This window comes from Bufo bufo, chromosome 2, assembly GCF_905171765.1.
Source record: "Bufo bufo chromosome 2, aBufBuf1.1, whole genome shotgun sequence".
Lineage (NCBI taxonomy): Eukaryota > Metazoa > Chordata > Amphibia > Anura > Bufonidae > Bufo > Bufo bufo.
The window spans coordinates 557,979,061-558,006,048 of record NC_053390.1 but is presented as its reverse complement, the minus strand read 5'-3'; the positions used below and the strand labels follow the sequence as shown (position 1 = coordinate 558,006,048).

The 26,988-nt window shown below is 44.3% G+C and overlaps 2 long non-coding RNA genes across 2 annotated transcripts; both read right to left on the bottom strand.

Moving 5' to 3' along the window:
- Positions 1-5,932: 5,932 nt before the first annotated feature.
- Positions 5,933-13,047, bottom strand: LOC120989810. Its single transcript, XR_005776325.1, has 3 exons — positions 12,901-13,047; positions 11,773-11,779; positions 5,933-5,967 (listed from the first exon to the last, which is right to left on the bottom strand). It is a non-coding gene; the product is annotated as an uncharacterized LOC120989810 (long non-coding RNA).
- A 4,545-nt stretch (positions 13,048-17,592) lies between these two features.
- LOC120989812 lies at positions 17,593-24,711 on the bottom strand. Its single transcript, XR_005776326.1, has 3 exons — positions 24,565-24,711; positions 23,425-23,431; positions 17,593-17,627 (listed from the first exon to the last, which is right to left on the bottom strand). It is a non-coding gene; the product is annotated as an uncharacterized LOC120989812 (long non-coding RNA).
- Between the last annotated feature and the right edge of the window lie 2,277 nt (positions 24,712-26,988).

The following is a 26,988-nucleotide window of genomic DNA, read 5'->3' as shown; positions in this document are numbered from 1 at the left end:
TGCGGCAGGCTGGACCACCACATTGGAGCCACGGTTCTCCCAGGCTACTTTATGGTAAAGTTGCATATGTTGACGCAGGGCATTGATGCCAACATTGGCACCCTGGCCACTCTTCACCTTCTGCCCACAGATTCGGCATATGGCCATGTTCACCTCCTCCGGCGGCTTAACAAAAAACTGCCACACCGCCGAGTAGGTGATTTTACCCCCAACACTCCGCACTGACTGACTGCCACCGCCACTGCCTCCGTGAACCCCTGCACCACTACTTTCCGGGCAGGTAGGCTCCTGCGAAGAGAGTGGTCTACACCAGTCACGTTTTGCTTCTGACCTCCCACTGCTGCCACCCTGCTGACTCCCAGCCACGCTACCGATTTGCTGGCTCCGCCACTGCCTCACGCGCAAGCCGCCACCCTCTTCGTCACCTGGCTCCCAATTGTGATCGGCTACATTATCATCGGCTATGATCGGCTACATTATCATCGAGTACTGTCTGCACGTCACTGATGTCCTTCTCAATGGTCTCTGAGTCAGGAGCCTGACCGCTCGCAACACCAGCTCCCACGCCACTCTCCTCATCACTACTTGCCCGCCTACCGGAGGAAGCGGCTGATGTCTCCTCCAGATCTTGGCTGGGAAGTAGATGCTGACTGTCCTCTAGTAGCTCGTCCTTGCTGTATAATGGAGCTGAATCCACAGCATATAATACTTCTCTTGCTGAGGGAACAGAAAAGGACAGAGGCAAGTTGAGGACAGGTGAGGGAACAGGGCCTGCTCCCGGGCCATGCCAACTATGGGTTGTGTCTGATGAACCCACCGCCTCTTGGCTTGGGGTGTCTGATGTTACTTGGGATGAAGTGGATGACCGAGTCAACCATTCAAGAACCGCTGGGTTGCTGGTCAAGACATAACCACTAGCTTACACTGGGAGCTCAGGCCTCTGGAAGTGACCCCTGCTGCCACGCCCCCTTACTCTGCTGTGACCTGTGCCTGCCAGAAATATTTAGGCCCCTGCCCCTCCCCTGTGCAGGGCCTGTCACTTCTCTGTCTGACATACTGTTAGATCAAATAAGTAAAAAAAAAAAGGAAATTAATACACCTCAAAAAAGGCAGTAATTTTGTCACTTCACCACACAACAGCAAATAATAAAAAATTTTTGCCACTAATACACGCCAAAAAAGGCTTTAGAACATATAACTGCACCGCTGAACAGCAAATAATCTGTTCTGCACCAGACCGCATCTCCGGATTTGTGGACCTATTTAAGTGAATGCGTCTGCATCCTTGATGTGGAATGCAGACGGCCGGTACCCCGTGTATTGCGGAACCGCCGTATGCGGCCCACAATATGGCCATGGGAGCACAACGGCCATGTGCAAGAGGCCTAATACACACCAAAAAAGGCTTTCGAACATATAACTGCACCGCTGAAAGGCAAATATACTTTTTTTGCCACCAATACATGCAAAAAAGGGCAGTAATTTTCTCACTTCACCACACAACAGCTAATAAGCCCTTTTTCCCCACTAATACATGCCAAAAAAGGCTTTAGAACATATAACTGCACTGCTGAACGGCAAATAATACTTTTTTCTGCCACTAATACACTCAAAAAGGGCTATCATTTCCTCAGTTCACCACACAACGGTTAATAAGCCATTTTTTCCCACTTATACATGCCAAAAAAGGCTTTAGAACATATAACTGCACCGCTGAACGGCAAAATATACACGCCAAAAAAGGCTTTAGAACATATAACTGCACCGCTTAACAGCAAATAATACTTTTTTTCCTACTAATACACGCCAAAAAAGGCTGTAATTTTCTCACTTCACCACACAATGGCAAATAATACTTTTTTGCCACTAATACACGCCAAAAAAGGCTTTAGAACATATAACTGCACTGCTGAACGGCAAATAATACTTTTTTTGCCACTAATACACGCCAAAAAAGTCTTTAGAACATATAACTGCACTGCTGAACTGCAAAAATACTATTTTTTTGCAACTAATACACGCCAAATAGGGCAGTAATTTCCTCACTTCACCACACAACGGCTAATAAGCCCTTTTTTCCCCACTAATACATGCCTAAAAAGGCTTTAGAACATATAACTGCACTGCTGAACGGCAAATAACACTTTTTTCTGCCACTAATACACTCAAAAAGGGCTATCATTTTCTCAGTTCACCACACAACGGCTAATAAGGCCTTTTTTCCCACTTATACATGCCAAAAAAGGCTTTAGACATATAACTGCACCGCTGAACGGCAAAATATACATGCCAAAAAAGGCTTTAGAACGTATAACTGCACCGCTGAATGCCAAATAATACTTTTTTTTGCCACTAATACATGCCAAAAAGGGCTGTAATTTTCTCACTTCACCACACAACGGCAAATAATACTTTTTTTGCCACTAATACACGCCAAAAAAGCTTTAGAACATATAACTGCACCGCTAAACGGCCAATAAAGCTTTAGAACATATAACTGCACCGCTGAACGGCAAAATATACACGCCAAAAAAGGCTTTAGAACGCATAACTGCACCGCTTAACAGCAAATAATACATTTTTTCCCCTACTAATACACGCCAAAAAAGGCTGTAATTTTCTCACTTCACCACACAATGGCAAATAATACTTTTTTTTGCCACTAATACATGGCAAAAAGGGCTGTAATTTTTTTCACTTCACCACACAACGGCAAATAATACTTTTTTTGCCACTAATATACACCAAAAAAGGACTTTATTTTTCTCACTTCACCACACAACGGCTCATAAGCCCTTTTTTTCCCACTTATACACGCCAAAAAAGGCTTTAGAACATATAACTGCACCATTGAACAGCAAAAAATACACGCCAAAAAAGGCTTTAGAACATATAACTGCACCGCTGAACAGCAAATAATCTGTTCTGCACCAGACCGCATCTCCGGATTTGTGGACCTATTTAAGTGAATGCGTCTGCATCCTTCGATGTGGAATGCAGACGGCCGGTACCCCGTGTATTGCGGAACCGCAGTATGCGGCCCACAATATGGCCATGGGAGCACAACGGCCATGTGCAAGAGGCCTAATACACACCAAAAAAGGCTTTCGAACATATAACTGCACCGCTGAAAGGCAAATATACTTTTTTTGCCACCAATACATGCAAAAAAGGGTAGTAATTTTCTCACTTCACCACACAACGGCTAATAAGCCCTTTTTCCCCACTAATACACGCCAAAAAAGGCTTTAGAACATATAACTGCACTGCTGAACGGCAAATAATACTTTTTTCTGCCACTAATACACTCAAAAAGGGCTATAATTTCCTCAGTTCACCACACAACGGCTAATAAGCCATTTTTTCCCACTTATACATGCCAAAAGAGGCTTTAGAACATATAACTGCACCGCTGAACGGCAAAATATACACGCCAAAAAAGGCTTTAGAACGTATAACTGCACCGCTTAACAGCAAATAATACTTTTTTTCCCACTAATACACGCCAAAAAAGGCTGTAATTTTCTCACTTCACCACACAATGGCAAATAATACTTTTTTGCCACTAATACACGCCAAAAAAGGCTTTAGAACATATAACTGCACTGCTGAACGGCAAATAATAAAATTTTTGCCACTAATACACGCCAAAAAGGGCTGTAATTTTCTCACTTCACCACACAACGGCAAATAATACTTTTTTGCCACTAATACACGCCAAAAAAGCTTTAGAACATGTAACTGCACCGCTGAACTAGTGTTGAATGCGAATATTCAAATTGCGAATTTTTATTGTGAATATCGGGGCTTCGAGAATTTGCGAATATTTAGAATATTGTGATATATATTCGTAATTTCGAAAATACGAGATTTTTTTTTAATCAGTACACAGGATCCCTCTCTACTTCTAGCTTGTGGGCCAATGAGAAGGCTGCAATATCTTTGACTTTAGGAGTAGTGTTGATTGCGAATTTTCGGAATGTGAATTTTAAGTCAAAGATATTGCAGCCTTCTCATTGGCCCACAAGCTAGAAGCAAGGAGGGATCTTTTGTACTGATTAAAAAAATCTCGAATATTCGCCATATTGCTATATATTCTTGTTTTAGAATATTACGAATATTCTAAAAAACAAATATATAGCAACATAGCGAATATTCAAAAAAAAACTAATGAAGAACAATTTAGCTATATTTGTTTTCTAACGAATATTCGCTATATTGCTATATATTCGTTTTTTAGAATATTCGTAATATTCTAAAACAAGTACTTCTATTCTGTTATTAAAAAACACCCATTTTGGGCAAAATACTTTATCTGCGTCCTTGTCTGCATCTGTTAGTGTGAAATTTAAGCTTTATATACTGCTGTCATATTTGGTTATTTAAAAAAACACCCTTTTTGGGCAAAATAATACATTTTACAGCCCTTGCAGCATCTGTCATTGTGAGATACACACGCTTTAGATACTGCTGTGCTATTCTGTTATTAAAAAAAACACCCTTTTTGGGCAAAATACTTAATTTGCGGCCTTGTCTGCATCTGTCAGTTTGAAATTCAAGCATCATATACTGCTGTCATATTCTGTTATTAAAAAAACACCCTTTTTGGGCAAAATACTTAATTTGCGGTCTTGTCTGCATCTGTCAGTGTGAAATTCAAGCATTATGTACTGCTATCATATTCTGTTATTAAAAAAACACCCATTTTGGGCAAGATCCTAAATTTGAGAAATATGAGGAGTGTCAAATAAGGGACGTGGCCCCGTTTGTGGTGCCGCTGGTGGAGCTCCTGTTGCAGGGAGAGGAAGTGGTCGATCTGTGCCAGCTACACGCACAAGTGAAACATCTTCCTCAGTTGCGAGTAGGCGACAGAACCTTCAGCGGTATTTGGTCGGGCCTAATGCGGCTCTACGAATTGTGAGGCCAGAACAAGTACAGGCGATAGTAGATTGGGTTGCTCACAGTGCCTCCAGTTCCTTCACATTGTCTCCCACCCAGTCTCCTGCTGAAAGATCAGAGTTGGCACCTGCAGCTGATGTCCATCAGTTTTTCACCTCACCCCCTTGCAAATCTGCCAAGCAGTCTGAGCCCCAAGTCATGCAGCAGTCTCTTCTGCTTTTTGATGAAGAGATTGAGTGCACCGATGCCCAACCACTTATGTTTCAAGATGAGTACATGGGAGGACCACCGCAGCACATCTCGGATGATGACTAAACACAGGTGCCAACTGCTTTGAATTTCTGCAGTGTGCAGACCGACAAGGAGGGCAGGGGTGAAGACTGGGTGGAAGATGATGTGGAGGACGATGAGGTCCTTGACCCCACATGGAATCAAGGTCATGCGAGTGACCTGTGTAGTTTGGAGGAAGAGGAGGTGGTCGCACAGAGTCACCAGCACAGCAGAAGAGGGAGCAGGGTGCAAAAGCAGAGCGGCCGTCCCCTAGACAGTACGCCTGCTGCTGCCCACAGCAGCAAGGGAACGAGCACACCAAAGCCAGCTCCAAGGAGTTCCCTGGTGTGGCAGTTCTTCAAAAAATGTACTAACGACAAGGCACAAGTGGTTTGCACGCTGTGCAATCAGATCCTGAAGTGAGGCATAAATGTTCTCAACCTGAGCACAACCTCCATGACCAATCATCTAAGTGCAAAGCACGAGCTGCAGTGGAGTAGACACCTCAAAAACCAAGAAAGGTCTCTGGCTCCTCCTGCTTCCTCTTCTGCTGCAGTCTCGGCCTCTTCATCCACCTCTGGAGTGACAGTGGCACCTGCCACCCCGCAAACAGAGGATCTGCCAGCAACACCACCACCTGGGTCACCAAGCATCTCCACAATGTCCCACGGAAGCGTTCAGCTCTCCATCTCCCAAACACTGGAGCGGAAGAGGAAGTACCCGCCTAGCCACCCACGATCCCTGGCCCTGAATGACAGCATTTCAAAATGACTGTCCTTTGAAATGCTGTCATTCCGTCTGGTGGAGACAGAGAGTTTTAAAAGCTTTATGGCGGTGGCTGTCCCACAGAACGTCGTGCCCAGCAGCCACTACTTTTCCAGGCTTGCTATCACTTCCCTGCACAACCAAGTGGGGGACAAAATCAGGTGTGCACTGTGCAACGCCATCTGTGGCAAGGTCCACCTAACTACGGATACGTGGACCAGTAAGCACGGTCCGGGATGCTATAGCTCCATAACAGCACACTGGGTAAATGCAGTGGCGGCTGGGCCTGAGGCGGATAGCAGTTTGGCGCATGTCCTTCCACCACCGAGGATTGCAGGGCACTTCAGTTTGCCTCCTGTTGCTTCCTCCTCCTACTCCGCTTCCTCATCCTCTACTGGCTCCTCATCCGGTCAGCGTACCACCTTCACCACCAACTTCAGCACAGCCAGGGGTAAATGACAGCAGGCAGTTTTAAAACTTATCTGTTTGGGGGACAAACCCCACACCGCGCAGGAGCTGTGGACAGGCCTTAAACAACAGACCGATGAGTGTTTGGTCTCAGTGAGCCTCAAGTACTGCCTGGTGGTGTGCGATAATGGGAGAAATCTCGTAGCAGCTCTGGGACTAGCTGGTTTGACGTACATCCCTTGCCTGGTGCATGTGCTGAATTTGGTGGTGCAGAGATTCCTTAAAAATTTCCCCGATATGTCAGAGCTGCTGCATAAAGTGCAGGCGGTCTGTGCGCACTTTCGGCGTTCTCACCCTACTGCTGCTTGCCTGTCAGCGCTGCAGCGTAACTTCGGCCTTCCCGCTCACCACCTCATATGCAACGTGCCCACAAGGTGGAACTCCACCTTGCACATGCTGGCCAGACTGTTCGAGCAGCAGCAGGCGATAGTGGAGTTTCAGCTGCAGCACGCACGGGTGAGTCGCTCTGCAGAACAGCACCACTTCACCACCAATGACTGGGCCTCCATGCGAGATCTGTGTTCATTGTTGCGCTGTTTTGAGTACTCCACCAACATGGCCAGTGCCGATAACGCTGTTCTCAGTGTTACTATCCCATTTCTATGCCTCCTTGAAAAAACACTGCTGGCGATGATGGAAGAGGATGTGGCACAGGAGGAGGAGGAAGAGGGATAATTTCATTGGGTTTCTGGCCAGTCATTGACAAGTGGCTCCAAGGGTGGGTTCCTGCACCCACATACGCCAGGTACACAATTGTCCAGCCAGGGCACAGTTCTGGAGGATGACGAGGTGGAGGATGAGGAGATGGAGGAGTAACCGTGTTCACAGCAGGGTGGCACCCAAACTAGCTCATGGCCATCACTGGTGCGTGGCTATGGAGATACAGAGGACACAGACGATACACCTCCCACAGAGGACAGCTTTTTGTTGCCTCTGGGCAGCCTGGCATGCATGAGCGATTACATGCTGCAGTGTCTCCGCAACGACCGCCGAGAAGGATTCATTAGCTTCCGGCAGACTCACCGTTATTTTCTGGACAGATAAGATTTCTGTTGCATCACTTGTGTGTAGAGGATAAAGACTTGAACTTCCTCAACTGACACTGAAACAAGGCAAAGAGCTGTTTATCAGTGAGCACATAACTAACTACCCTAGCCTGACACATTACCACCAGCACAGTCTGTTACTGGGATTAATCACATCCAACTTGCATGTGTATCAGAGACTGTTTAATAACTGGATGTAAACTGTTATCAAGAACCTGGTTATAGTAAAGTTCCCAGTTGGATTTAAACCTGCCTCATTCTTCTATCTCCATACTACTACCACTCTCAACATTTTGCACCGTCAAGGTGCTGGCGTCATGACACTACCTAAGTCAGGGGCCCAGCCGCACAAGCACTCAGCAACCATCCACCATCAAGGGCACATTAATCACCACCTGGCCAGTGTCCCCTGTAATAGAATGTGCCCCGGAGAATCGAGTGCTGTTCTCCCCTACACTGCACTGCTGGCCCAGGGAGGCGTCTACTAAACCGTGAGTAACCGATGAACTGTTTGTACACTTCGGCCCACCGTGAACCTCACGTGTTCCACCCCTGTGGACTGGCACGTTATACCAGCACATCCCAAACTATATCACCGGGCCTAGTACTGACCAATACTTACAGTAAATACACTAATATTAATCTACTAAGAGATACTGTAATGTATTTAGTCTAGATCTATTATATTTACTCATTTATTTCATGTTTCTATCTATATACAGTATATATATATATATTTATATATATACACACCATATGCATATTCACAGTATCTATGAACATCAGTACCTTCTCTGATAGTGATGTCACAATACCCAGTGTTCTGTAACAAACTAAATAGAATGATGATGATGTCACAAAATGGAAAGCAGGTAAAAGTTCTGGTTCTGGCCACACACACTGAGGGTGATAGAATTTGTGGAGTGTGGGTTTTGCTATTTCATTGAGCAAAATGTCAAAAAATAAGCGCAAACATCGCTTCATAATCGAATCTGATACCGATGACAGCGGCAATGATCACCAGGTAAGTAGCTGCCTTTGGAATAAGTTGTCTTCATATCACACTTTAATCTAAAGCCTAACTACATCCTCACAATCAGAACAATATTCTAGTTTATATCTAGGAACCTGGACATAAACCTTATATACTTCTATGAGCCCTTTCGTTACACCATTATCAGACTGGGGGTAACTTGGGCAGACCAGAGCCCTGCCTGCACCTCTATGAAAATAATAAGTTTTAATTTTTCCACTCAGATGTTCCAAAGTGACCACCCACATATATCAGTGCCCATACTGGGAGGCTTTCAGTAGCAATGTCCATATATCAGTGTCCAAGAGTAATTCCAGTCCTAACATGGTCTATAGACATATGCTAGCCATAAATATGAGTGCAAATTCTGTCAGTCATATAGTAGTATCCATACAATACTGCCCACACACCTGTAGTAGCCACATATCGGTGCCCATACCATAGGCTGAGCCCTAATAATGGCCATAGTGCCAAAACATTTTTAATACATACTACAAGGTTTGATACCTCCACTGCTACTATTGGCCCATGACGGGATCTTCTGGTGTACCCCAGGACTTGTATCCTTATACCGTCTGTTTTCTAGAATTTGCCAGAGATAATGAGAAGATAGTTATGTCAACTTTTTATGTGTGATTCATCATTTCCTTTAATAGTTACTGGTCAATAAAAAATGCCGCAGAATATTTGCGTCCGATACAGAGGACAGCAGCAGTGATGAGAATCTCCATCAGGTAAGCAGTGACTTCTCTACAGGGTGCTCTGTGGCGCTGGTTTCTAGCGGTGGTCAGTGGGATAGTGCATAGTCTTTAGACTATATCGCTTCTTTTGCTTCTATCTTAGTATTTTGGTCTTTATGTTTCTTCTTTATTCTAGTCTCATCCAGTTATTCCAAGGACTCCAAGGAGCCTTGAAGATGATGATGGTGGCTCTGTTCCCCACCTTCTATACATAGACTCAGGTATCTAATCATCATAAACACCTTCCAGGAAAATAACAAATTAGACTTTTCTTCATTAGGAAAACTGAATGACATAAAAGTAAATGATGATATTTGTTATATTTTCCAGAGCCTAATTCTCCACGTTTTAGTTTTGTGCAGGAGGAGACAGCAAGGTAGTGTATCTCTATATAAACCGAGATATCTAGTTCATGTTATTTGGTCACTAGGTGGCAGTGTTATTTTTTTGTATATTCTCAGCTACGGTGTTAGACGTGTGTCTGGATCTTTGATCCTCTATTATATTTTAGTAGTAGGAGACAGGAGCGTCCCATCAATTACTGTTTCCTGAAAGATCTGTCTTCTCCCACATCTAAATACGTGACCAATTTCCATCAAAACAAAAAGAAGCTGGCAAGACGTCTGTACAAGTTTTATAACAGAACTGTCTTTGAGAATCAGGTATACAATTATGACAGCCAGTTATCGGGCAATGTGGTCGCAGTAAATGACGGGTTTGTTTGGTGTATCTTGTATGCACAGTATATCTCTGTAGACTCGTTCATCAACTATGTCATTTCTTTATTTTTTATCCTTTCTTCCTCTGTAGCTTCCTGCAGACCTGGACATCAGCTGGAATAAAAGGCTGAAACTACAAGCTGGTCGCACTGGTTTCCTTCTGAATAATGGGGAACACTCTGCCATCATCCAGCTTTCTGATAAAATCTGCGATTCTGCAGGTAGGCTTCACATCATGTACGATTTATATGTTTGCTTCAGAGAAATGTTACATATGTCTTACTACTACTCGTATGTGTGTCCTCTTCTTTCTTTAGATCGACTTAGAGACACATTGATTCATGAGATGTGTCATGCTGCCTGCTGGCTCATTGATGGAGATGGAGACTTTGGCCACAGCCCACTATGGGTGTCCTATTGTGAGAAGGCCATGCAGATTCTCCCTGAGCTCCCACCGATCACTGTATTACACAGCTTTGAAATCCACTACCCGGTGATCTACCAATGCTCAGGCTGCGAGTTCAGGTACAACAACTTCGTGATAGGTCATAGTGCTTAGTACATAAACCATGAACAGACTAGAGCCTGATGCTAGCAGGGAGATTGTGTACTTGTACTTCTGGCCTCTTGCGTTATTATTATAGTATGTTGGATATTCTAGTTACCACCACTGATTGCTTTTCTACTTTCGGAATGAAGAGGATTCTGTAACTGACTTTGGCTATGTTTGTGCATTTAGTATTTGTCTATAATATAGGTTTTGTTTCCCACTCTAGAGTTGGACGTTGGACGGCCTCTCTCGACACTGAGAAGTTTGTGTGTGGCACATGTTACAACAAGATGGTTCTTGTAGAGTACAACTGAAAAAACCATCAGTGACCATCATGTCCCATCATCAGTCAGAACATCAGCCCAGCCAAGATGGCAGCACGTATATTAAGTCATCCAGAAGACCTGTGGAAAGTCAAAACTCAATTTTCCAACAAAATATGGTCTTCGAATAATCTCTTGGGCAACACGGTGGCTCGGTGATTAGCACTGTTGCCATGCAGCAGTGGGGTTGAGGATGCAAATCTCACTAGTACCAACATCTGCATGGAGTTTGTATGTTCTCCCCGTGTTCGCGTGGGTTTCCTCCGGGTACTCCGGTTTCCTCCCACACTCCAAAAATAAACTGATAGGTTAATTGACTTCCTTCTAAATTGTCCCTAATATGAATAGTGGTCATGTCCTGTATAGTGCTGCAGAATATATTGGTGCTATATCATCAACAGGAAATAATGCCACCATTAATAAAATCTCTTAAAATAATTTTTATTGTCATGTTGATTGATTTCAGACTTTGAGTAGAGATCATTTACAGCGAGTGCTATGTATACAGATCAGGAAGGGCTATGCGCTTCCTGTCCCGGCCTGGTGTTCATGTGACCGCCAGGGCTGGGAGAGTGCAGGAGCTGTCGGGTCTTCTATAGACCTCAATCAGCCCTGCACTGAGGCTGTACAGGAAAAATCACAAAAATCAAAAAAAAAAAAAAAAAAGTGAAGTTAAATGTCCCCCAGAGGTCTTGTATGACCTTATGGGGGAAGCAAAGTGTAAGGCCCTTTTCCCACGGGCATCAGGACCAGCAGATTATGGAAGGACAGACAGATCCCTTCGGCTGAGGTGGTGGAGCCTTGACTGCCTGAAATCGGGTGCGTGCCACTGGGTGATGCAGCGGTTGCTGCGGCAGGCTGGACCACCACATTGGAGCCACGGTTCTCCCAGGCTACTTTATGGTAAAGTTGCATATGTTGACGCAGGGCATTGATGCCAACATTGGCACCCTGGCCACTCTTCACCTTCTGCCCACAGATTCGGCATATGGCCATGTTCACCTCCTCCGGCGGCTTAACAAAAAACTGCCACACCGCCGAGTAGGTGATTTTACCCCCAACACTCCGCACTGACTGACTGCCACCGCCACTGCCTCCGTGAACCCCTGCACCACTACTTTCCGGGCAGGTAGGCTCCTGCGAAGAGAGTGGTCTACACCAGTCACGTTTTGCTTCTGACCTCCCACTGCTGCCACCCTGCTGACTCCCAGCCACGCTACCGATTTGCTGGCTCCGCCACTGCCTCACGCGCAAGCCGCCACCCTCTTCGTCACCTGGCTCCCAATTGTGATCGGCTACATTATCATCGGCTATGATCGGCTACATTATCATCGAGTACTGTCTGCACGTCACTGATGTCCTTCTCAATGGTCTCTGAGTCAGGAGCCTGACCGCTCGCAACACCAGCTCCCACGCCACTCTCCTCATCACTACTTGCCCGCCTACCGGAGGAAGCGGCTGATGTCTCCTCCAGATCTTGGCTGGGAAGTAGATGCTGACTGTCCTCTAGTAGCTCGTCCTTGCTGTATAATGGAGCTGAATCCACAGCATATAATACTTCTCTTGCTGAGGGAACAGAAAAGGACAGAGGCAAGTTGAGGACAGGTGAGGGAACAGGGCCTGCTCCCGGGCCATGCCAACTATGGGTTGTGTCTGATGAACCCACCGCCTCTTGGCTTGGGGTGTCTGATGTTACTTGGGATGAAGTGGATGACCGAGTCAACCATTCAAGAACCGCTGGGTTGCTGGTCAAGACATAACCACTAGCTTACACTGGGAGCTCAGGCCTCTGGAAGTGACCCCTGCTGCCACGCCCCCTTACTCTGCTGTGACCTGTGCCTGCCAGAAATATTTAGGCCCCTGCCCCTCCCCTGTGCAGGGCCTGTCACTTCTCTGTCTGACATACTGTTAGATCAAATAAGTAAAAAAAAAAAGGAAATTAATACACCTCAAAAAAGGCAGTAATTTTGTCACTTCACCACACAACAGCAAATAATAAAAAATTTTTGCCACTAATACACGCCAAAAAAGGCTTTAGAACATATAACTGCACCGCTGAACAGCAAATAATCTGTTCTGCACCAGACCGCATCTCCGGATTTGTGGACCTATTTAAGTGAATGCGTCTGCATCCTTGATGTGGAATGCAGACGGCCGGTACCCCGTGTATTGCGGAACCGCCGTATGCGGCCCACAATATGGCCATGGGAGCACAACGGCCATGTGCAAGAGGCCTAATACACACCAAAAAAGGCTTTCGAACATATAACTGCACCGCTGAAAGGCAAATATACTTTTTTTGCCACCAATACATGCAAAAAAGGGCAGTAATTTTCTCACTTCACCACACAACAGCTAATAAGCCCTTTTTCCCCACTAATACATGCCAAAAAAGGCTTTAGAACATATAACTGCACTGCTGAACGGCAAATAATACTTTTTTCTGCCACTAATACACTCAAAAAGGGCTATCATTTCCTCAGTTCACCACACAACGGTTAATAAGCCATTTTTTCCCACTTATACATGCCAAAAAAGGCTTTAGAACATATAACTGCACCGCTGAACGGCAAAATATACACGCCAAAAAAGGCTTTAGAACATATAACTGCACCGCTTAACAGCAAATAATACTTTTTTTCCTACTAATACACGCCAAAAAAGGCTGTAATTTTCTCACTTCACCACACAATGGCAAATAATACTTTTTTGCCACTAATACACGCCAAAAAAGGCTTTAGAACATATAACTGCACTGCTGAACGGCAAATAATACTTTTTTTGCCACTAATACACGCCAAAAAAGTCTTTAGAACATATAACTGCACTGCTGAACTGCAAAAATACTATTTTTTTGCAACTAATACACGCCAAATAGGGCAGTAATTTCCTCACTTCACCACACAACGGCTAATAAGCCCTTTTTCCCCACTAATACATGCCTAAAAAGGCTTTAGAACATATAACTGCACTGCTGAACGGCAAATAACACTTTTTTCTGCCACTAATACACTCAAAAAGGGCTATCATTTTCTCAGTTCACCACACAACGGCTAATAAGGCCTTTTTTCCCACTTATACATGCCAAAAAAGGCTTTAGACATATAACTGCACCGCTGAACGGCAAAATATACATGCCAAAAAAGGCTTTAGAACGTATAACTGCACCGCTGAATGCCAAATAATACTTTTTTTTGCCACTAATACATGCCAAAAAGGGCTGTAATTTTCTCACTTCACCACACAACGGCAAATAATACTTTTTTTGCCACTAATACACGCCAAAAAAGCTTTAGAACATATAACTGCACCGCTAAACGGCCAATAAAGCTTTAGAACATATAACTGCACCGCTGAACGGCAAAATATACACGCCAAAAAAGGCTTTAGAACGCATAACTGCACCGCTTAACAGCAAATAATACATTTTTTCCCCTACTAATACACGCCAAAAAAGGCTGTAATTTTCTCACTTCACCACACAATGGCAAATAATACTTTTTTTTGCCACTAATACATGGCAAAAAGGGCTGTAATTTTTTTCACTTCACCACACAACGGCAAATAATACTTTTTTTGCCACTAATATACACCAAAAAAGGACTTTATTTTTCTCACTTCACCACACAACGGCTCATAAGCCCTTTTTTTCCCACTTATACACGCCAAAAAAGGCTTTAGAACATATAACTGCACCATTGAACAGCAAAAAATACACGCCAAAAAAGGCTTTAGAACATATAACTGCACCGCTGAACAGCAAATAATCTGTTCTGCACCAGACCGCATCTCCGGATTTGTGGACCTATTTAAGTGAATGCGTCTGCATCCTTCGATGTGGAATGCAGACGGCCGGTACCCCGTGTATTGCGGAACCGCAGTATGCGGCCCACAATATGGCCATGGGAGCACAACGGCCATGTGCAAGAGGCCTAATACACACCAAAAAAGGCTTTCGAACATATAACTGCACCGCTGAAAGGCAAATATACTTTTTTTGCCACCAATACATGCAAAAAAGGGTAGTAATTTTCTCACTTCACCACACAACGGCTAATAAGCCCTTTTTCCCCACTAATACACGCCAAAAAAGGCTTTAGAACATATAACTGCACTGCTGAACGGCAAATAATACTTTTTTCTGCCACTAATACACTCAAAAAGGGCTATAATTTCCTCAGTTCACCACACAACGGCTAATAAGCCATTTTTTCCCACTTATACATGCCAAAAGAGGCTTTAGAACATATAACTGCACCGCTGAACGGCAAAATATACACGCCAAAAAAGGCTTTAGAACGTATAACTGCACCGCTTAACAGCAAATAATACTTTTTTTCCCACTAATACACGCCAAAAAAGGCTGTAATTTTCTCACTTCACCACACAATGGCAAATAATACTTTTTTGCCACTAATACACGCCAAAAAAGGCTTTAGAACATATAACTGCACTGCTGAACGGCAAATAATAAAATTTTTGCCACTAATACACGCCAAAAAGGGCTGTAATTTTCTCACTTCACCACACAACGGCAAATAATACTTTTTTGCCACTAATACACGCCAAAAAAGCTTTAGAACATGTAACTGCACCGCTGAACTAGTGTTGAATGCGAATATTCAAATTGCGAATTTTTATTGTGAATATCGGGGCTTCGAGAATTTGCGAATATTTAGAATATTGTGATATATATTCGTAATTTCGAAAATACGAGATTTTTTTTTAATCAGTACACAGGATCCCTCTCTACTTCTAGCTTGTGGGCCAATGAGAAGGCTGCAATATCTTTGACTTTAGGAGTAGTGTTGATTGCGAATTTTCGGAATGTGAATTTTAAGTCAAAGATATTGCAGCCTTCTCATTGGCCCACAAGCTAGAAGCAAGGAGGGATCTTTTGTACTGATTAAAAAAATCTCGAATATTCGCCATATTGCTATATATTCTTGTTTTAGAATATTACGAATATTCTAAAAAACAAATATATAGCAACATAGCGAATATTCAAAAAAAAACTAATGAAGAACAATTTAGCTATATTTGTTTTCTAACGAATATTCGCTATATTGCTATATATTCGTTTTTTAGAATATTCGTAATATTCTAAAACAAGTACTTCTATTCTGTTATTAAAAAACACCCATTTTGGGCAAAATACTTTATCTGCGTCCTTGTCTGCATCTGTTAGTGTGAAATTTAAGCTTTATATACTGCTGTCATATTTGGTTATTTAAAAAAACACCCTTTTTGGGCAAAATAATACATTTTACAGCCCTTGCAGCATCTGTCATTGTGAGATACACACGCTTTAGATACTGCTGTGCTATTCTGTTATTAAAAAAACACCCTTTTTGGGCAAAATACTTAATTTGCGGCCTTGTCTGCATCTGTCAGTTTGAAATTCAAGCATCATATACTGCTGTCATATTCTGTTATTAAAAAAACACCCTTTTTGGGCAAAATACTTAATTTGCGGTCTTGTCTGCATCTGTCAGTGTGAAATTCAAGCATTATGTACTGCTATCATATTCTGTTATTAAAAAAACACCCATTTTGGGCAAGATCCTAAATTTGAGAAATATGAGGAGTGTCAAATAAGGGACGTGGCCCCGTTTGTGGTGCCGCTGGTGGAGCTCCTGTTGCAGGGAGAGGAAGTGGTCGATCTGTGCCAGCTACACGCACAAGTGAAACATCTTCCTCAGTTGCGAGTAGGCGACAGAACCTTCAGCGGTATTTGGTCGGGCCTAATGCGGCTCTACGAATTGTGAGGCCAGAACAAGTACAGGCGATAGTAGATTGGGTTGCTCACAGTGCCTCCAGTTCCTTCACATTGTCTCCCACCCAGTCTCCTGCTGAAAGATCAGAGTTGGCACCTGCAGCTGATGTCCATCAGTTTTTCACCTCACCCCCTTGCAAATCTGCCAAGCAGTCTGAGCCCCAAGTCATGCAGCAGTCTCTTCTGCTTTTTGATGAAGAGATTGAGTGCACCGATGCCCAACCACTTATGTTTCAAGATGAGTACATGGGAGGACCACCGCAGCACATCTCGGATGATGACTAAACACAGGTGCCAACTGCTTTGAATTTCTGCAGTGTGCAGACCGACAAGGAGGGCAGGGGTGAAGACTGGGTGGAAGATGATGTGGAGGACGATGAGGTCCTTGACCCCACATGGAATCAAGGTCATGCGAGTGACCTGTGTAGTTTGGAGGAAGAGGAGGTGGTCGCACAGAGTCACCAGCACAGCAGAAGAGGGAGCAGGGTGCAAAAGCAGAGCGGCCGTCCCCTAGACAGTACGCCTGCTGCTGCCCACAGCAGCAAGGGAACGAGCACACCAAAGCCAGCTCCAAGGAGTTCCCTGGTGTGGCAGTTCTTCAAAAAATGTACTAACGACAAGGCACAAGTGGTTTGCACGCTGTGCAATCAGATCCTGAAGTGAGGCATAAATGTTCTCAACCTGAGCACAACCTCCATGACCAATCATCTAAGTGCAAAGCACGAGCTGCAGTGGAGTAGACACCTCAAAAACCAAGAAAGGTCTCTGGCTCCTCCTGCTTCCTCTTCTGCTGCAGTCTCGGCCTCTTCATCCACCTCTGGAGTGACAGTGGCACCTGCCACCCCGCAAACAGAGGATCTGCCAGCAACACCACCACCTGGGTCACCAAGCATCTCCACAATGTCCCACGGAAGCGTTCAGCTCTCCATCTCCCAAACACTGGAGCGGAAGAGGAAGTACCCGCCTAGCCACCCACGATCCCTGGCCCTGAATGACAGCATTTCAAAATGACTGTCCTTTGAAATGCTGTCATTCCGTCTGGTGGAGACAGAGAGTTTTAAAAGCTTTATGGCGGTGGCTGTCCCACAGAACGTCGTGCCCAGCAGCCACTACTTTTCCAGGCTTGCTATCACTTCCCTGCACAACCAAGTGGGGGACAAAATCAGGTGTGCACTGTGCAACGCCATCTGTGGCAAGGTCCACCTAACTACGGATACGTGGACCAGTAAGCACGGTCCGGGATGCTATAGCTCCATAACAGCACACTGGGTAAATGCAGTGGCGGCTGGGCCTGAGGCGGATAGCAGTTTGGCGCATGTCCTTCCACCACCGAGGATTGCAGGGCACTTCAGTTTGCCTCCTGTTGCTTCCTCCTCCTACTCCGCTTCCTCATCCTCTACTGGCTCCTCATCCGGTCAGCGTACCACCTTCACCACCAACTTCAGCACAGCCAGGGGTAAATGACAGCAGGCAGTTTTAAAACTTATCTGTTTGGGGGACAAACCCCACACCGCGCAGGAGCTGTGGACAGGCCTTAAACAACAGACCGATGAGTGTTTGGTCTCAGTGAGCCTCAAGTACTGCCTGGTGGTGTGCGATAATGGGAGAAATCTCGTAGCAGCTCTGGGACTAGCTGGTTTGACGCACATCCCTTGCCTGGTGCATGTGCTGAATTTGGTGGTGCAGAGATTCCTTAAAAATTTCCCCGATATGTCAGAGCTGCTGCATAAAGTGCAGGCGGTCTGTGCGCACTTTCGGCGTTCTCACCCTACTGCTGCTTGCCTGTCAGCGCTGCAGCGTAACTTCGGCCTTCCCGCTCACCACCTCATATGCAACGTGCCCACAAGGTGGAACTCCACCTTGCACATGCTGGCCAGACTGTTCGAGCAGCAGCAGGCGATAGTGGAGTTTCAGCTGCAGCACGCACGGGTGAGTCGCTCTGCAGAACAGCACCACTTCACCACCAATGACTGGGCCTCCATGCGAGATCTGTGTTCATTGTTGCGCTGTTTTGAGTACTCCACCAACATGGCCAGTGCCGATAACGCTGTTCTCAGTGTTACTATCCCATTTCTATGCCTCCTTGAAAAAACACTGCTGGCGATGATGGAAGAGGATGTGGCACAGGAGGAGGAGGAAGAGGGATAATTTCATTGGGTTTCTGGCCAGTCATTGACAAGTGGCTCCAAGGGTGGGTTCCTGCACCCACATACGCCAGGTACACAATTGTCCAGCCAGGGCACAGTTCTGGAGGATGACGAGGTGGAGGATGAGGAGATGGAGGAGTAACCGTGTTCACAGCAGGGTGGCACCCAAACTAGCTCATGGCCATCACTGGTGCGTGGCTATGGAGATACAGAGGACACAGACGATACACCTCCCACAGAGGACAGCTTTTTGTTGCCTCTGGGCAGCCTGGCATGCATGAGCGATTACATGCTGCAGTGTCTCCGCAACGACCGCCGAGAAGGATTCATTAGCTTCCGGCAGACTCACCGTTATTTTCTGGACAGATAAGATTTCTGTTGCATCACTTGTGTGTAGAGGATAAAGACTTGAACTTCCTCAACTGACACTGAAACAAGGCAAAGAGCTGTTTATCAGTGAGCACATAACTAACTACCCTAGCCTGACACATTACCACCAGCACAGTCTGTTACTGGGATTAATCACATCCAACTTGCATGTGTATCAGAGACTGTTTAATAACTGGATGTAAACTGTTATCAAGAACCTGGTTATAGTAAAGTTCCCAGTTGGATTTAAACCTGCCTCATTCTTCTATCTCCATACTACTACCACTCTCAACATTTTGCACCGTCAAGGTGCTGGCGTCATGACACTACCTAAGTCAGGGGCCCAGCCGCACAAGCACTCAGCAACCATCCACCATCAAGGGCACATTAATCACCACCTGGCCAGTGTCCCCTGTAATAGAATGTGCCCCGGAGAATCGAGTGCTGTTCTCCCCTACACTGCACTGCTGGCCCAGGGAGGCGTCTACTAAACCGTGAGTAACCGATGAACTGTTTGTACACTTCGGCCCACCGTGAACCTCACGTGTTCCACCCCTGTGGACTGGCACGTTATACCAGCACATCCCAAACTATATCACCGGGCCTAGTACTGACCAATACTTACAGTAAATACACTAATATTAATCTACTAAGAGATACTGTAATGTATTTAGTCTAGATCTATTATATTTACTCATTTATTTCATGTTTCTATCTATATACAGTATATATATATATATTTATATATATACACACCATATGCATATTCACAGTATCTATGAACATCAGTACCTTCTCTGATAGTGATGTCACAATACCCAGTGTTCTGTAACAAACTAAATAGAATGATGATGATGTCACAAAATGGAAAGCAGGTAAAAGTTCTGGTTCTGGCCACACACACTGAGGGTGATAGAATTTGTGGAGTGTGGGTTTTGCTATTTCATTGAGCAAAATGTCAAAAAATAAGCGCAAACATCGCTTCATAATCGAATCTGATACCGATGACAGCGGCAATGATCACCAGGTAAGTAGCTGCCTTTGGAATAAGTTGTCTTCATATCACACTTTAATCTAAAGCCTAACTACATCCTCACAATCAGAACAATATTCTAGTTTATATCTAGGAACCTGGACATAAACCTTATATACTTCTATGAGCCCTTTCGTTACACCATTATCAGACTGGGGGTAACTTGGGCAGACCAGAGCCCTGCCTGCACCTCTATGAAAATAATAAGTTTTAATTTTTCCACTCAGATGTTCCAAAGTGACCACCCACATATATCAGTGCCCATACTGGGAGGCTTTCAGTAGCAATGTCCATATATCAGTGTCCAAGAGTAATTCCAGTCCTAACATGGTCTATAGACATATGCTAGCCATAAATATGAGTGCAAATTCTGTCAGTCATATAGTAGTATCCATACAATACTGCCCACACACCTGTAGTAGCCACATATCGGTGCCCATACCATAGGCTGAGCCCTAATAATGGCCATAGTGCCAAAACATTTTTAATACATACTACAAGGTTTGATACCTCCACTGCTACTATTGGCCCATGACGGGATCTTCTGGTGTACCCCAGGACTTGTATCCTTATACCGTCTGTTTTCTAGAATTTGCCAGAGATAATGAGAAGATAGTTATGTCAACTTTTTATGTGTGATTCATCATTTCCTTTAATAGTTACTGGTCAATAAAAAATGCCGCAGAATATTTGCGTCCGATACAGAGGACAGCAGCAGTGATGAGAATCTCCATCAGGTAAGCAGTGACTTCTCTACAGGGTGCTCTGTGGCGCTGGTTTCTAGCGGTGGTCAGTGGGATAGTGCATAGTCTTTAGACTATATCGCTTCTTTTGCTTCTATCTTAGTATTTTGGTCTTTATGTTTCTTCTTTATTCTAGTCTCATCCAGTTATTCCAAGGACTCCAAGGAGCCTTGAAGATGATGATGGTGGCTCTGTTCCCCACCTTCTATACATAGACTCAGGTATCTAATCATCATAAACACCTTCCAGGAAAATAACAAATTAGACTTTTCTTCATTAGGAAAACTGAATGACATAAAAGTAAATGATGATATTTGTTATATTTTCCAGAGCCTAATTCTCCACGTTTTAGTTTTGTGCAGGAGGAGACAGCAAGGTAGTGTATCTCTATATAAACCGAGATATCTAGTTCATGTTATTTGGTCACTAGGTGGCAGTGTTATTTTTTTGTATATTCTCAGCTACGGTGTTAGACGTGTGTCTGGATCTTTGATCCTCTATTATATTTTAGTAGTAGGAGACAGGAGCGTCCCATCAATTACTGTTTCCTGAAAGATCTGTCTTCTCCCACATCTAAATACGTGACCAATTTCCATCAAAACAAAAAGAAGCTGGCAAGACGTCTGTACAAGTTTTATAACAGAACTGTCTTTGAGAATCAGGTATACAATTATGACAGCCAGTTATCGGGCAATGTGGTCGCAGTAAATGACGGGTTTGTTTGGTGTATCTTGTATGCACAGTATATCTCTGTAGACTCGTTCATCAACTATGTCATTTCTTTATTTTTTATCCTTTCTTCCTCTGTAGCTTCCTGCAGACCTGGACATCAGCTGGAATAAAAGGCTGAAACTACAAGCTGGTCGCACTGGTTTCCTTCTGAATAATGGGGAACACTCTGCCATCATCCAGCTTTCTGATAAAATCTGCGATTCTGCAGGTAGGCTTCACATCATGTACGATTTATATGTTTGCTTCAGAGAAATGTTACATATGTCTTACTACTACTCGTATGTGTGTCCTCTTCTTTCTTTAGATCGACTTAGAGACACATTGATTCATGAGATGTGTCATGCTGCCTGCTGGCTCATTGATGGAGATGGAGACTTTGGCCACAGCCCACTATGGGTGTCCTATTGTGAGAAGGCCATGCAGATTCTCCCTGAGCTCCCACCGATCACTGTATTACACAGCTTTGAAATCCACTACCCGGTGATCTACCAATGCTCAGGCTGCGAGTTCAGGTACAACAACTTCGTGATAGGTCATAGTGCTTAGTACATAAACCATGAACAGACTAGAGCCTGATGCTAGCAGGGAGATTGTGTACTTGTACTTCTGGCCTCTTGCGTTATTATTATAGTATGTTGGATATTCTAGTTACCACCACTGATTGCTTTTCTACTTTCGGAATGAAGAGGATTCTGTAACTGACTTTGGCTATGTTTGTGCATTTAGTATTTGTCTATAATATAGGTTTTGTTTCCCACTCTAGAGTTGGACGTTGGACGGCCTCTCTCGACACTGAGAAGTTTGTGTGTGGCACATGTTACAACAAGATGGTTCTTGTAGAGTACAACTGAAAAAACCATCAGTGACCATCATGTCCCATCATCAGTCAGAACATCAGCCCAGCCAAGATGGCAGCACGTATATTAAGTCATCCAGAAGACCTGTGGAAAGTCAAAACTCAATTTTCCAACAAAATATGGTCTTCGAATAATCTCTTGGGCAACACGGTGGCTCGGTGATTAGCACTGTTGCCATGCAGCAGTGGGGTTGAGGATGCAAATCTCACTAGTACCAACATCTGCATGGAGTTTGTATGTTCTCCCCGTGTTCGCGTGGGTTTCCTCCGGGTACTCCGGTTTCCTCCCACACTCCAAAAATAAACTGATAGGTTAATTGACTTCCTTCTAAATTGTCCCTAATATGAATAGTGGTCATGTCCTGTATAGTGCTGCAGAATATATTGGCGCTATATCATCAACAGGAAATAATGCCACTATTAATAAAATCTCTTAAAATAATTTTTATTGTCATGTTGATTGATTTCAGACTTTGAGTAGAGATCATTTACAGCGAGTGCTATGTATACAGATCAGGAAGGGCTATGCGCTTCCTGTCCCGGCCTGGTGTTCATGTGACCGCCAGGGCTGGGAGAGTGCAGGAGCTGTCGGGTCTTCTATAGACCTCAATCAGCCCTGCACTGAGGCTGTACAGGAAAAATCACAAAAAAAAAAAAAAAAAGTGAAGTTAAATGTCCCCCAGAGGTCTTGTATGACCTTATGGGGGAAGCAAAGTGTAAGGCCCTTTTCCCACGGGCATCAGGACCAGCAGATTATGGAAGGACAGACAGATCCCTTCGGCTGAGGTGGTGGAGCCTTGACTGCCTGAAATCGGGTGCGTGCCACTGGGTGATGCAGCGGTTGCTGCGGCAGGCTGGACCACCTCATTGGAGCCACGGTTCTCCCAGGCTACTTTATGGTAAAGTTGCATATGTTGACGCAGGGCCGTGATGCCAACATTGGCACCCTGGCCACTCTTCACCTTCTGCCCACAGATTCGGCATATGGCCATGTTCCCCTCCTCCGGCGGCCTAACAAAAAACTGCCACACCGCCGAGTAGGTGATTTTACCCCCAACACTCCGCACTGACTGACTGCCACCGCCGCTGCCTCCGTGAACCCCTGCACCACTACTTTCCGGGCAGGTAGGCTCCTGCGAAGAGAGTGGTCTACACCAGGCACGTTTTGCTTCTGACCTCCCACTGCTGCCACCCTGCTGACTCCCAGCCACGCTACCGATTTGCTGGCTCCGCAACTGCCTCACGCGCAAGCCGCCACCCTCTTCTCCCGATGATGATGAAGTCCCTTCGTCACCTGGCTCCCAATTGTGATCGGCTACATTATCATCGAGTACTGTCTGCACGTCACTGATGTCCTTCTCAATGGTCTCTGAGACAGGAGCCTGACCGCTCGCAACACCAGCTCCCACGCCACTCTCCTCATCACTACTTGCCCGCCTACCGGAGGAAGCGGCTGATGTCTCCTCCAGATCTTGGCTGGGAAGTAGATGCTGACTGTCAGTAGATGCTGACTGTCTAGTAGCTCGTCCTTGCTGTATAATGGAGCTGAATCCACAGCATATAATACTTCTCTTGCTGAGGGAACAGAAAAGGACAGAGGCAAGTTGAGGACAGGTGAGGGAACAGGGCCTGCTCCCGGGCCATGCCAACTATGGGTTGTGTCTGATGAACCCACCGCCTCTTGGCTTGGGGTGTCTGATGTTACTTGGGATGAAGTGGATGACCGAGTCAACCATTCAAGAACCGCTGGGTTGCTGGTCAAGACATAACCACTAGCTTACACTGGGAGCTCAGGCCTCTGGAAGTGACCCCTGCTGCCACGCCCCCTTACTCTGCTGTGACCTGTGCCTGCCAGAAATATTTAGGCCCCTGCCCCTCCCCTGTGCAGGGCCTGTCACTTCTCTGTCTGACATACTGTTAGATCAAATAAGTAAAAAAAAAAGGAAATTAATACACCTCAAAAAAGGCAGTAATTTTGTCACTTCACCACACAACAGCAAATAATAAAAAATTTTTGCCACTAATACACGCCAAAAAAGGCTTTAGAACATATAACTGCACCGCTGAACAGCAAATAATCTGTTCTGCACCAGACCGCATCTCCGGATTTGTGGACCTATTTAAGTGAATGCGTCTGCATCCTTGATGTGGAATGCAGACGGCCGGTACCCCGTGTATTGCGGAACCGCCGTATGCGGCCCACAATATGGCCATGGGAGCACAACGGCCATGTGCAAGAGGCCTAATACACACCAAAAAAGGCTTTCGAACATATAACTGCACCGCTGAAAGGCAAATATACTTTTTTTGCCACCAATACATGCAAAAAGGGCAGTAATTTTCTCACTTCACCACACAACAGCTAATAAGCCCTTTTTCCCCACTAATACATGCCAAAAAAGGCTTTAGAACATATAACTGCACTGCTGAACGGCAAATAATACTTTTTTCTGCCACTAATACACTCAAAAAGGGCTATAATTTCCTCAGTTCACCACACAACGGTTAATAAGCCATTTTTCCCACTTATACATGCCAAAAAAGGCTTTAGAACATATAACTGCACCGATGAACGGCAAAATATACACGCCAAAAAAGGCTTTAGAACATATAACTGCACCGCTTAACAGCAAATAATACTTTTTTTCCATCTAATACACGCCAAAAAAGGCTGTAATTTTCTCACTTCACCACACAATGGAAAATAATACTTTTTTGCCACTGATACACGCCAAAAAAGGCTTTAGAACATATAACTGCACTGCTGAACGGCAAATAATACTTTTTTTGCCACTAATACACGCCAAATAGGGCTGTAATTTCCTCACTTCACCACACAACGGCTAATAAGCCCTTTTTCCCCACTAATACATGCCTAAAAAGGCTTTAGAACATATAACTGCACTGCTGAACGGCAAATAACACTTTTTTGGCCACTAATACACTCAAAAAGGGCTATAATTTTCTCAGTTCACCACACAACGGCTAATAAGGCCTTTTTCCCCACTTATACATGCCAAAAAAGGCTTTAGAACATATAACTGCACCGCTGAACGGCAAAATATACATGCCAAAAAAGGCTTTAGAACGTATAACTGCACCGCTGAACGCCAAATAATACTTTTTTTTGCCACTAATACATGCCAAAAAGGGCTGTAATTTTCTCACTTCACCACACAATGGCAAATAATACTTTTTTTGCCACTAATACACGCCAAAAAAGCTTTAGAACATATAACTGCACCGCTAAACGGCCAATAAAGCTTTAGAACATATAACTGCACCGCTGAACGGCAAAATATACACGCCAAAAAAAGGCTTTAGAACGCATAACTGCACCGCTTAACAGCAAATAATACATTTTTTTCCCCTACTAATACACGCCAAAAAAGGCTGTAATTTTCTCACTTCACCACACAATGGCAAATAATACTTTTTTTTGCCACTAATACATGGCAAAAAGGGCTGTAATTTTTTTCACTTCACCACACAACGGCAAATACTTTTTTTGCCACTAATATACACCAAAAAAGGACTTTATTTTTCTCACTTCACCACACAACGGCTCATAAGCCCTTTTTTTCCCACATATACACGCCAAAAAAGGCTTTAGAACATATAACTGCACCATTGAACAGCAAAAAATACATGCCAAAAAAGGCTTTAGAGAGTATAACTGCACCGCTTAATGGCAAATAATACATTTTTTCCCAGTAATACACACCAAAAAGGGCTGTCATTTTCTCACGTCACCACACAACGTCAAATAATCCTTTTTTTTGCCACTAACGCCAAAAAAAGGCTTTAGAACATATAACTGCACTGCTGAATGGCAAATAATACTTTTTTCTGCCACTAATACACTCAAAAAGTGCTACAATTTTCTCAGTTCACCACACAATGGCTAATAAGCCCTTTTTCCCACTTATACACGCCAAAAAAGGCTTTAGAACATATAACTGCACCGCTGAACGGCAAATTATACACACCAAAAAAGGCTTTAGAACGTATAACTGCACCGCTTAACAGCCATTAATACTTTTTTTCCCCACTAATACATGCCAAAAAGGGCTGTAATTTTCTCACTTCACCATACAACGGCAAATAATACTTTTTTGCCACTAATACACGCCAAAAAAGCTTTAGAATATGTAACTGCACCGCTGAACTAGTGTTGAATGCGAATATTCAAATTGCAAATTTTTATTGTGAATATCGGGGCTTCGAGAATTCGCGAATATTTAGAATATAGTGATATATATTCGTAATTTTGAATATTCGAGATTTTTTTTTAATCAGTACACATCATCCCTCTCTGCTTCTAGCTTGTGGGCCAATGAGAAGGCTGCAATATCTTTGACTTTAGGAGTAGTGTTGATTACGAATTTTCGTAATGCGAATTTTAAGTCAAAGATATTGCAGCCTTCTCATTGGCCCACAAGCTAGAAGCAAGGAGGGATCTTTTGTACTGATTAAAAAAACGAATATAGCTAAATTGTTCTTCATTCGGTTTTTTTTT